The sequence below is a fragment of the Sapajus apella genome, unplaced genomic scaffold (genome assembly GCF_009761245.1).
Source record: "Sapajus apella isolate SASKATOON/1434 unplaced genomic scaffold, GSC_monkey_1.0 scaffold77, whole genome shotgun sequence".
Taxonomy (NCBI): Eukaryota; Metazoa; Chordata; class Mammalia; order Primates; family Cebidae; genus Sapajus; species Sapajus apella.
In genome coordinates, this window is record NW_022437017.1 from 4,589,870 (window position 1) to 4,601,875 (window position 12,006).

General features: G+C 46.4%; 1 pseudogene across 1 annotated transcript; it reads right to left on the reverse strand.

Moving 5' to 3' along the window:
* Positions 1–9,316: 9,316 nt before the first annotated feature.
* On the reverse strand, positions 9,317–10,774 carry LOC116532680 (annotated as a pseudogene). Its single transcript, XR_004260934.1, has one exon. The product of XR_004260934.1 is annotated as an alcohol dehydrogenase class-3 pseudogene (transcript).
* Between the last annotated feature and the right edge of the window lie 1,232 nt (positions 10,775–12,006).

Here is a 12,006-nt window from a genome sequence, read left to right on the forward strand (position 1 = left end):
CAACCTCCGCCTCCCGGGTTCAGGCAATTCTCCTGCCTCAACCTCCTGAGTAGCTGGGATTACAGGCACGCGCCACCATGCCCAGCTAATTTTTTGTATTTTTAGTAGAGACGGGGTTTCACCATGTTGACCAGGATGGTCTCAATCTCTTGACCTCGTGATCCACCCGCCTCGGCCTCCCACAGTGCTGGGATTACAGGCTTGAGCCACCGCGCCCGGCCTCTTTTCTTTTTTTTCTTTCTTTTTCTTTTTTTCTTGAGATGTAGCCTCACTCTATTGCCCAGGCTGGAGTGCAGTGGCACGATCTCGGCTCACTGCAACTTCTGTCTCCCAAGTAGTAGCTGGGATTACAGGTGTGCATACCATGCCCTAGCGAATTTTTGTATTTTTAGTAGAGACAGGGTTTCACCATGTTGGCCAGGCTGGTCTGGAACTCCCAACCTCAGGTGATCCTCCTGCCTTGGCCTCCCAAAGCGTTGGGATTACAAGCATGAGCCATCGTGTCCAGCCAGATTCATCAATGGTTCTCTTCGTGCCTTCATTCTTTCCCCGTTGGCCCCAAGAATACCAGCTGGTGACGCTTGTGGCTGCAGCATTTACCCCAAGACAATGTTGCCATGAAATATCTCGCCTTTATTATTATTTTTGCATTGCTCTAATATATCGACTTCGAAAACAAAAGAAGACATCATTCTACTTACAGCGTTCTGTTTTTAGTACGGATCTTTCCAGATTACTATATTTTACAAATATGGTGTTTTTAATATACACTACGGTGTACTTTAAAACATATAGTAATTCTTGATTGCTGAAAATGTCAGATCCTAGAAAACATAACTTTCCTACGTGTGATGTTAACATCGTGCTCAAACAGCTGTTGGCTGAAGATTTATTTGATAAATTCAATTTCCCAAAATAGACAATTGTGGGCTGGGAATGGTGGCTCACATCTGTAATCCCAGCACTTTGGGAGGCCAAGGCAGGTGGATCACAAGGTCAGGAGATTGAGATCATCCTGACCCAACATGGTGAAACCCCATCTCTACTAAAAATACAAAAATTAGCTGGGTATTGGGGTGGGTGCCTGTAATCCCAGCTATTCAGGAGACTCACACAGGAGAATTGCTTGAACCCAGGAGGTGGATGTTGCAGTGAGCCTAGGCTGACCCATTGCACTCTAGCTTGGGTGACAGAGCAAGACTCCATTTAAAAAAAAAAAAAATTCTTTTTTGAATTGACAAATTAAATTGTAGATATTTATGGGGTATAACATGATGTTTTGAGATATGTGTAGACAGTGGAATGGCTAAATTGAGGCAATAAACCTATCTATTCCTCTGCATGCAATTATCATTTTTTGTGGGAAGAATAGTTACATCAACCCTCCTAGCAATTTTCCAGGATATGCTACATTGTTCATTGTTACTAACTACAGTAACCGTGTTGTACCATAGATCTCTTGAATATTTTTCTCCTGTTCAACTGAAATTTTGTATCCTTTGACCAACATCTCCCCACCCACATCTTCCCCATATTCTTCTGATCACAGGATGCTGAGACCCTACTCTCAACATCCTATGAGGTCTCATAGGACAAGTATCTCATAGGTCTCAGATACCCAAATATCCACCTGGGGACTCACAAAGATTGTAAAGAAAATGGTTTCCCCTGGCGCAGTGGCTCACCCCTATAATGCCAGCACTTTGGGAGGCCAAGGTGGGGAGATCACCTGAGGTCAGGAGTTCAAGACCAGCCTGACGAACATGGTGAAACCCTGTCTCTACTAAAAATACAAAAATTAGCAGGGTGTGGTAGTGGGCGCCTGTAATCCCAGCTACTCTGAAGGGTGAGGCAGGAAGATCACTTGAACCCAGGACGCAGAAGTTGCAATGAGCCGAGATTGTGCCAATGCATTCCAGCATGAGCCACAGAGACAGACTCCATCTCCAAAAAAAAAAAAAAGAAAGAGAGAGAAAGAGAAAGAGAGAGAGAGAGAGAAAGAGAAGAAAGAGAAGAAAGAAAGAAAGAAAGAAAAAGAAAGAAAGAAAGAAAGAAAGAAAGAGAAAGAAGGAAGGAAGGAAAGAAAGAGAAAGAAAGGAAGGAAGGAAGGAGGGAAGAAAGAAAGGAAAGAGAAAGAAAGAAGGAAGGAAGGAAGGAAGGAAGGAAAGAGAGAAGGAAAGAAAAGGGTTTCCCTGGAGAAGTGTTTGCTCTGCAGAGACCACAGATGGAACTCTCCTTTCCCATCACCTGGAAATACTGGTCCTTGCTCTTCTCCTCTCCCAATAATTCCCTTTCAGGTAATGTTAGCTACTAGAAACAACTGTCAGAGGCTTGCACTTTCTCCTATAATCCTTGTTCAATGTATCCAGGAGTGTAGGCTCTAGAGGCAGGTAGACTAATACGGTGATTTTAACATATGTCCATAAAATTTTTAATACTCTTCAAGTGGTAGAGACTAATCCCTCTCTCCTTGAACATGGACTTAGTGACTTCCTTCTCTTTTTTTTTTTAAGACAGGATCTTGCTCTGTTGCCTAGGCTGGAGCACAGTGGCGTGATCATAGCTCACTCTAGCCTCCAAGTCCTGGGCTCAAGCGATCCTCCTACATCAGCCTCCCAAGTAGCTGGGACTACAGGCATGTGCCACCACATCCAGCTAATTTTTTGTTTGTTAGTTTGCAGAGATAGCATCTTGCTATGTTGCCCAGGCTGGTCTTGAACTCCTGGGCCCAAGTGGTCCTCCTGCCTTAGCCTCCCAAAGTGCTGAGATTACAGGCATGAGACACTATGCCCAGTGTGACTTGCTTCAGCTGATCAGAAAATGGAGCATGTGACAATTTGTAACTAGGTCATACATGTTTTTGTGGCTCCCTCCTTTCTCTCTCTTTCCAGGATCATGCACTGGGGAGAAGCCAGTCGCCATGCTGTAAGGACACTCAAGCAGCGCTGTGGAGGAGCTGAGCCTCCCACCAACAGCCATGTGAGTGGGCTACCTTGGAAGCAAATCTTCCCACCCCAGTTGAACTTTCAGATGATTCAGCCCTGGCCAATGGCTTGACTACAACCTCATGCAAGAGCTTGAGCCAGAACTATGCAGCTAAGCCACCCCCAGACTCCTGACCCTCAGAAACTTTAAGAAACTAAAAGTTCTCTATTATAAGCTGCTACGTTTTGGAGTAATTTGATATACAGCAAGAAATAACCAATACACCTAAGAAGCAGTTTTCACCATTAATAAAATGAGAGTAATAATGTGTCTAACCTCATAGGTTTGAGGGTTAAGGTGATACAATAAAACCCTGCCTGGCACAGATTAAGTGCTTAAGTACGATTAGTTATTATTGGCATTATTAATATCCATCATGCTAAATGGTCACAGTTACTCATAGAAAAAAATCCTGATACCACCAAAATTGAATTGCAAAAGCCAGCAAAGTTCATATCAGGCAGAACCTTATAGTGTGGGTGAAAGAGTTTAGGCTTTATCCTCAGGGCAATAAAAGGGCATTCAGAAAGGGAGCCACAGGCTCAGGTTGGAATTTTATGCTTGTGTTTTGTAGGTGGGTATTGGACAGGGGGACTCACAGGTGGGGGGAGATAGGAGGAGGGAAGATAGACAGAAGAAGGAGTTGAAATTTGGAGGCTGGGCTAAAGAGTTGGAAGGTTTTGCAATCAGGTGCAGATGCCTCCTGGGGTTGGAGATGGGATGAGGCTTACAGGTGCTACAATAAATGGCCAGTGGCTTGGGGAAAACACAGATTTAATATATGACTGGTCTGGAGGTCAGAGTCCTCCCCAGTCTTGTGGGACTAAAACCAAGATGTCAGCAGGGCTGCGTTCCTTCCAGAGCTCCAGGGCAGAATCCATTGCTTGTCCTTTCTGGCTTCTGGAGGCAGCCCGCATGCCCTGGCTCATGGTCCCTTCCCTCCTATGCAAAGCCAGCAGCTAGCAGAGTCACATGTCGCCTGCACACTCTAAATCTCTCGGTCTTGCTCTCTCTGTGTCTCCCCTCTTCCCTCCTTCTTGTTCTTTCATTCTCTCTCTCTCTCTTTTTCTCTGTCTCTCTTCTAGTTCTCTCTCCTGCCCATTCACTCATTCTCTCTCCCTCTTGCTCTTTCATTCTCTCTTTTTTCTTATATTTATTTGTTTATTTATTTGAGACACAGTCTGTCACCCAGGCTGGAGTGCAGTGGTGCAATCTTGGCTCACTGCAACCTCCGCCTCTTGGGTTCAAGCGATTCTCCTGCCTCAGCCTCCCAAGTAGCTGGGATCACAGGTATGCACCACTACGCCTGGCTAACTTTTGTATTTTTAGTAGAGACGGGGTCTCATCATATTGGCCAGGCTGTTCTCAATCTCCTGACCCCAGGTGATCCACCTGCCTCGGCCTCCCAAAGTGCTGGGATTACAGGTGTGAGCCACCACACCTGGTCCATTCTCTCTGTCTTGTTCTCTCTCCTTATTGCTCTTGTTCTCTCTCTCTCTCTCTCTCTCTCTCTGTATATCTCTACCTCTCCATCTCACTCTGACCCTCCTGCCTTCTTCTCTTAAGAACTTTTGTAATGACATTGAGTGAAAGTCGCAGTGAGCCGAGATCATGCCACTGCACTCCGGCCTGGGCAACAGTGAGACTGTCTCCAAAAAAAAAAGGGGGGGGGGGTCCTTAACTGAATTCCATCTGCAAAAGTCCTTTTTGTCATAGAAGGGAACTCATCCATCCATGGGTTTTAGAGATTAGGATCTTGGGTCCTGGTGGGAAACTGAGGACCCAAGACTCCAGGCACCCTTCAAACCCACCGAGGTGACGGAGGCTATGAGGTCTGCCCTGCAGTGGCCCTGAAGGCAGGGGTGTGAGGACAAGAAGGGGAAGGGTGCAGAAGAGGAAATCAACAATTCTGCCCAAGCAACTTGCAAAAGTCTAACGCCTATGACTTCCTCAGCAGAGGGGAATGCAAGGGACTCTCAAGATTAAAGAAGTCAGCGGAGGAGTGGCTACAGAAAATCACTTACTGCCACACAGAGTTCCAGGAAGGGGTAGGGAAGCTGGGGAATCCCTACCTAACTTGACCCTGCCCTGCTTAGACTCTGTATGCTTCCATAGCTCCCTATGGCCCTCGGAATGAAGTTCAGACTTATTAATATGGCACTCAAGGCTCTATCTAGTCTTACTCCCGTCTCCCTGTCTTGTTTTATGGACCTCCACTTCCCCCAAAACCCTAGTGATCAGCTAGGCGCAGAGGCTCATGCCTGTAATCCCAGCACTTTGGGAGATCCAGGCAGGAGGATTGCTTGAGCCCAGGAGTTCAAGGTCAGCCTGGGCAACATAGTGAAACCCTGTCTCTACAGAAAAAAAAAATGTTTTAATTAGCTGGGCATGGTGGCTGGTGCACGCCTGTGGTCCCAGCTACTCAGGAGTCTGAGGTGGGAGGATCCCTTGAGCCCAGGAGTTTAAGGGCAGCTTGAGCAACATGGCAAAACCTTATCTCTGCAAAAGAAAATATTAATTAGCCAGGGTGGTGGTGCATGCCTGTCATCCCAGCTACTGGGGAGGATTGTTTGAGCCCAGGAAGTCAAGGTCACAGTGAGCCATGATGAAACCACTACACTCCATCCTGGGCAACAGAGTGAGACCCTGTCTCAAAACAAAAAACTAAAATCAAAACAAAAACAGGCTGGGCACGGTGGCTTATGCCTGTAATCCCAGCACTTTGGGAGGCTGAGGCAGGTGAATCACCTGAGGTCAGGCATTTGAGACCAGCCTGTCCCACATGACAAAACCCCATCTCTACTAAAAAATACAAAAAATTAGCGGGGCATGGTGGTGGCAGGTGCCTGTAATCCCAGCTACTCAGAAGGCTGAGGCAGGAGAATTGCTTGAACCTGGGAGGCAGAGGTTGCAGTGACCTCAGATCATGCCACTGCACTCCAGCCTGGGTGACAAGAGCAAAACTCCATCTCAAAAAAATAAAAATAAAAAGTCCCCGAGGGATTATAAAATACTTGAAGCCCCTGTTGTGGATGCCGTCGACTGCCTGCCTACTGACCCTTCACAGGCTGGTGCACCCACTCCCCCGGCTGCTGTGAGTGCTGCCTACAATAGCTCATAGCTCCCAGCTTCCCCTTCTCCTTACCTGAGCAACTGTGCAAACCCTCAGACCCAGCCCACAGCCATCACGGATGGTCACAGAGGTGCAGAAGGCCAGCCCGTGCCCTTGGGATGAGATCAACCTGGCGAAGCCAATCACACTCCAGGGCCCCCGTGGGATGCGGCTAAGGCTGGACTCCAGCTGAGACCTCTTTCTTGCTTAGTTCTTTCCCCTGCTCTCTGCCTGATCTTCTCCGTCAAAAACACCTGTGCACAGGAAACCTCACACTTCAAACTCTCCTTTTTTAAATTTTTTTGAGACAGGGTCTTGCTCTGTTGCCCAGGTTGGAGTGCAATAGTGCAATCACAGCTCACTGCAGCCTCAACTGCCTGAGCTTAAGCGATCCTCTCACCTCAGCCTCCTAAGTAGCTGAGACCACAGGCGTACATCATCATGCCCTGATAATTTTTTTTTTTTTTTGTAGATATGAGCTCTTGCTTTATTGCCCAGGCTGGTCTCAACCTCCTGGGCTTAAGCAATCCTCCTGCGTCTGCCTCCCAAAGTGCTGGGACTGCAGGCATGAGCCACCACACTCAGTTCTCTCTTGATGCCAAGTCTGAAATGCACATTCACCTGAAATCCTATGCAACATGTCTGCGTAGATATCACCTCCTCCAGGAAGGCTTCCTTGACTTCCTGTGAGGCTCCTCCTCCACCCTCCCCCACATCACCATAGTCAGTATTATCTATGCTTGCTTAAATGTCTGTTTCCCTCAAAAGATTGGGCATTTTCTCAGGGCAGGGAAAGAATTTCATTGGCTGTTGTATCCTAGAAAATAAAGAAACAAATGAAGAAAAAGAGAGGAAGAGAAATGGATGAATCTACTGACCTTTGCATCCCTTCCTCGCTGCCCCAGAAAGACCACGATTCTTGAGTGGGTGAGAAATGAACAGCAGCTGCCCTTTTGCTGGAGGAAAGAACCAGGGTTTCTAAGAGGGAGGTAGATGCAATGACTTCATCGTCCTTCAAAGACTTCATGATTTATATACGGCCCCTAAGGCTCTTTCTTTAAAGGTAGGGGTGGTTTATCAGGAGTCCCCAAGACCCCCCTCCCCAAGCTCAATGATTCTCTAAGAAGACTCAGCATATAGTCATGCTAATGGCCATGAATTATTACCGTGAAAGGATACAGAGCAAAAAGTCAGACGAGGGAGCTGCATGTGGTGGCTCACCCCTATAATCCCAGCACTTTGGAAGGCTGAGGTGGATCGCTTGAGGTCAGGAGTTTGAGACCAGCCTGGCCAACATGGTGAAACCACGTCTCTACTAAAAATACAACAATTAGCTGGGCGTGGTGGTGGGAGCCTGTAATCCCAGCTACTCAGGAAGCTGAGGCAAGAGAATCGTTTGAACCTGGGAGGCAGAGGGTGCAGTGAGCTGAGATCATTCCACTGCACTCCAGCCTAAGCGACAAAAGTGAAACTCCATCAAAAAAAAAAAAAAAAAAAAAAAAGAGGGAAAAAATATGCGAGTTGAAGTCCACAAGAGACCAGGCAAGCACCCTGGGTCCCCTCCCAGCGGAGTCATGATTTAATTCATTAAGTAATTAATTCCACTTGCTCTTGCTCTGCCTGCGTCAACAGGTGTGAAATGTTGTCTACCAGGGACACTCATTAGAGATTCAGCACCTGAGGTTTCTTCCCAGAACGAAAGCAGGTCAGCTGCGCATGGCAGCTCAAGCCTGTAATCCCAGCACTTCAGGAGGCTGAGGCAGGTGGATCACTTGAGGTCAGGAGTTTGAGACCAGCCTGACCAACATGGTAAAACCGTGTCTCTACTAAAAACACAAAAAATTAGTTGGGCGTGGTGGCAGGCACCTGTAATCCCAGTTATAGGGAGACTGAGGCAGGAGACTTGCTTGAACCCGGGAGGCAGGTGTTGTAGTGAGCCGAGATAGCACCATTGCACTCCAGCCTGGGACAAGAGTGAAACTCCGTCTCAAAATAAATGATAAATAGGAGCTAAATAATGTGTGCACATGGATGTAGAGTGTGGAATAATAGACATTGGAGACTTGAAGGGTAGAAGGGGAGTGAGGGATGAGAGGTACTTTGTAGGTACAATGTACATGACTTGCGTGATGGCTACACTGTGAGCCCAGACTTCACCACTAAGCAATACATTCATGTACCACAACTGCCCTTGTACCCCATACGTTCATGCACATTTTTGAAAAAAGAAAGAAAAGAAGCCAGACACAAAGGTGGAATAAACTAAAATGATCCTGTATTATTCAAGTTCCCCAGAGAAACAACACTAAGAGGAAAGACAGAGAGAGGCAGACAGAGTCAGGGAGAGGGAGAGAGAGAGAGATTTTAAGGAATTGGTTCACAGGATTGCAGGGGTTACAAGCCTGTAATCCCTAGGGCAATCTGACAGGCTGGAGATTCAGGTAAGAGGTGATGCTGCAATCTTGAGCCCAAAAGCTTAAATGCAGGTAGAATTTCTTTCTTTTTTAAAATTTCTTTTATTGATTTATTTAGTTATTGAGACGGAGTCTCACTTTATCACCCAGACTGGAATGCAGTGGCGCGATCTCAGCTCACTGCAACCTCTGCCTCCCAGGTTCAAGCGATTCTCCTGCCTCAGTCTCCCAAGTAGCTGGAATTACAGGCATATGCCACCAGGCCTGGCTAATTTTTGTATTTTTAGTAGAGACAGGGTTTCGCCATGTTGGCCAGGTTGGTTTTGAACTCCTGACCTCAGGTGATCCCCCAGCCTCGGTCTCCCAAAGTGCTGGGATTATAGGCATGAGCCACTGCGCCCAGCCTTGTTTCTTTTTTTATAATTTCTAAATTTTTTGTTTTTAGTTCTGGGGTACATGTGCAGGATGTGCAGGTTTGTTACACAGGTAGGCATGTGCCATCGTGGTTTGCTGCATGTAACAACCCACCACCTAGGTAGTAAGCCCAGCGCGCATCAGCTATTTTTCCTAACACTCTCCTTCTCCCAACCCACCCCTGCAGCCAGTGTGTGTTGTTCCCCTCCCTGTGCCCATGCGTTCTCATTGTTCAGCTCCCAATCGTAAGTGAGAACACAGTGTTTGGTTTTCTGTTCTTGCCTCAGTTTGTTGAGGATGATGGCTTCCAGCTTTATCCATGTCCCTGAAAAGGACATGATCTCATTCCTTTTTATGGCTGCATAGTATTCCATGGTATATATGTACCACATTTTCATGTTAAAATATTCCTTAATGAGCTAGCAATTGTTTATGTGGGGGAGTGTCCGGAAAACAGGTTCCTGACTGAATTATCCCTGTCCTTGATTACAGAGCTTCAGGAATTACACATATCACACGATTGTGTGGAGTAGCTGCTGAAGGTCTATGACGCTGCGAGCTTGGAGGCGCTTCTCCCTGCCTGTTAGGCTGCTCCCGTCGTGTCACCACAGGATGGATGTTATTTTTCTCTTTTGAATTAAATCTTTACAACAGTTCGAATGCTCTTTCCAGAATGCATCAGTTCAAAGGCTTTGTTAATTTCATCAAAAGACAGATTGTGAGTCACAAAGTCGTCAACTTTTATCTTTTTGGACATATATTCAGACACCAACTTTGGGGCATTTTCTGCACTCTTCCATCCTCCGAAGGCAGTGCCGTTCCATGTGCCACCTGTTACCAGCTGTAATGGACGATTGGCAATTTCTCCACCTGAAGCAGCTACTCCAAATCACCACGCTGACGCCTCAGCCCTTGTGACATGCCTCAAGTGCTGCTCTCATGACCTTCCTATTACCAATACATCCAAAGGAATAGTCCACTTCTCCATCAGTCATCTCAGTGGGCACTTCCTGGATAGGCCTACTAAAATCCTAAGGGTTAATACATTCAGTGGCTCCCAACTCTTTGGCCCTTGTTCATTTATCTTTACTGATGTCCACACCAATGATCTGGGATGCACCAGCCACCTTGCAGCCCACTATAACTGCCAATCCAACTCCTCCCAGGCCAAAGACAGCACAAGCAGAGCCAGACTCCACCTTGGCAGTGTGCACAGCAGCACCATAACCAGTTGAGATGCCACAACCTAGAAGGCACACTTTATCCAAAGGTGCCAAAGGATCTATTTTAGCAGCAGAGATATCAGCCACAACTGTGTATTCAGAAGATGTGCCGGTTCCCATGTAATGTAAAATCGTCTTTCCTTTGCAAGTAAATCCGCCGGTACCATCTGGCACGAATCCTTTCCCTGGAGTGACTCTTACCTTCTGGCAAAGGTTAGTTTTAGGATTTAGACAAAATTTCATTGTCCACACTGTGGGATGTAAAGTGGGATGACAGTGTCACCTGCCTTCAGCTTAGGAACTCTCCCGCCAACACTTTCCACAATTCCAGCACCTTCATGTCCCAAGATCACTGGAAAACAACCCTCAGAATCACCTCCGCTCAGAGTATAGGCGTCGGTGTGGCAAACTGCAGTGGCAATGATCTTGATTTGAACTTCATGAGCCTTTGGGGGTTCCACCTCTATCTCCTTTAAGGAGAGAGGCTTTCCAGCCTCCCAGGCAACTGTAGCCTTGCACTTGATAACCTGGTTTGCCATGACCACAGGTTTTGGTCAGCGTCTGTACCATATTTTCTTAATCCAGTCTGTCATTGACAGGCATTTGGGCGGATTCCATGTCCTTGCTATTGTCAATGATGCTGCAATGAACATACGTATGCATGTCTCTTTGTAACCGCCTGATTTATATTCCTTTGGTTATATACGCAGTAATGGGATTGCTGGGTCAAATGGTATTTCTGGTTCTAGATCTCTGAGGAATTGCCACACCATCTTCTACAATGGTTGAACTAATTTACTTCCGCACCCACAGTGTAAAAGCGTTCCTATTTCTCTGCAACCTTGTCAGCGTCTGTTGTTTCTTGACATTTTAATAATGTCATTCTGACTCAGCATGAGGTGGTATCTCATTGTGGCTTTGATTTGCATTTCTCCATTGATCATCGATGTTGAGCTTGTTTTCATATGTTTGTTGACTGCCTGAATGTCTTCTTTTGAGACGTGTCTGTCCATGTCTTTTGCCCACTTTTCAGTCGGGTTGTTTGTTTTTTCTTGCAAATTTGGGTTACTTGTAGATTCTGGGTATTCGACCTTTGTCAGACGGATAAATTGCAAAGATTTTCTCCCACTCTGTAGGTTGGCTGTTTACTCTTTTTATTTTTGTTTTCTTGTTTTTGAGATGGAGTCTCGCTCTGTCGCCCAGGCTGGAGTGCAGTGGCACAATCTCAGCTCACTGCAACCTCCACCTCCTGGACTCAAGCAATTCTCCTGCCTCAGCCTTCCCAATAGCTGGGACTACAGGTGCATGCCACCACGCCTGGCTAATTTTTGTATTTTTACCAGAGACAGGGTTTCACCATGTTGGCCAGGCTGGTCTGGAACTACTGACCTTGTGATCTACTCGCCCCAGCCTCCCAAAGTGCTGGGATTACAGGTGTGAGCCACCAGGCCCAGCTGTTGCCTGTTCACTCTGATGACAGTTTCTTTTGCTGTGTAGAAGCTCTTTAGTTAGAGCTCATTGGTCAATTTTTGCTTTTGTTGCAATTCACAGGCAAAATTTCTCTCTGTGTTAAGGTCTGGAGGCAGAATTCCTTCTTCTTTGGGAATCCTGTCTTCGCTCCTAAGAAACTCAACTGATTAGAAGTGGCCCACTCACATTACAGAGAGTCATCTAATTTACTGAAAGTCAACCGACTATAAACATTAATCTTAGCTAGAAAATATCTTCCCACAGTCTAGACAAGTTGACACATAAAATGAACCACTCTAAGCCTATGTGTTTGAAATTCTAGAAAATACAAACCACATATGGTTAGGGATAGAGAAAGCAAGTCACTGGTTTCCTAGGGCCAGGGGTG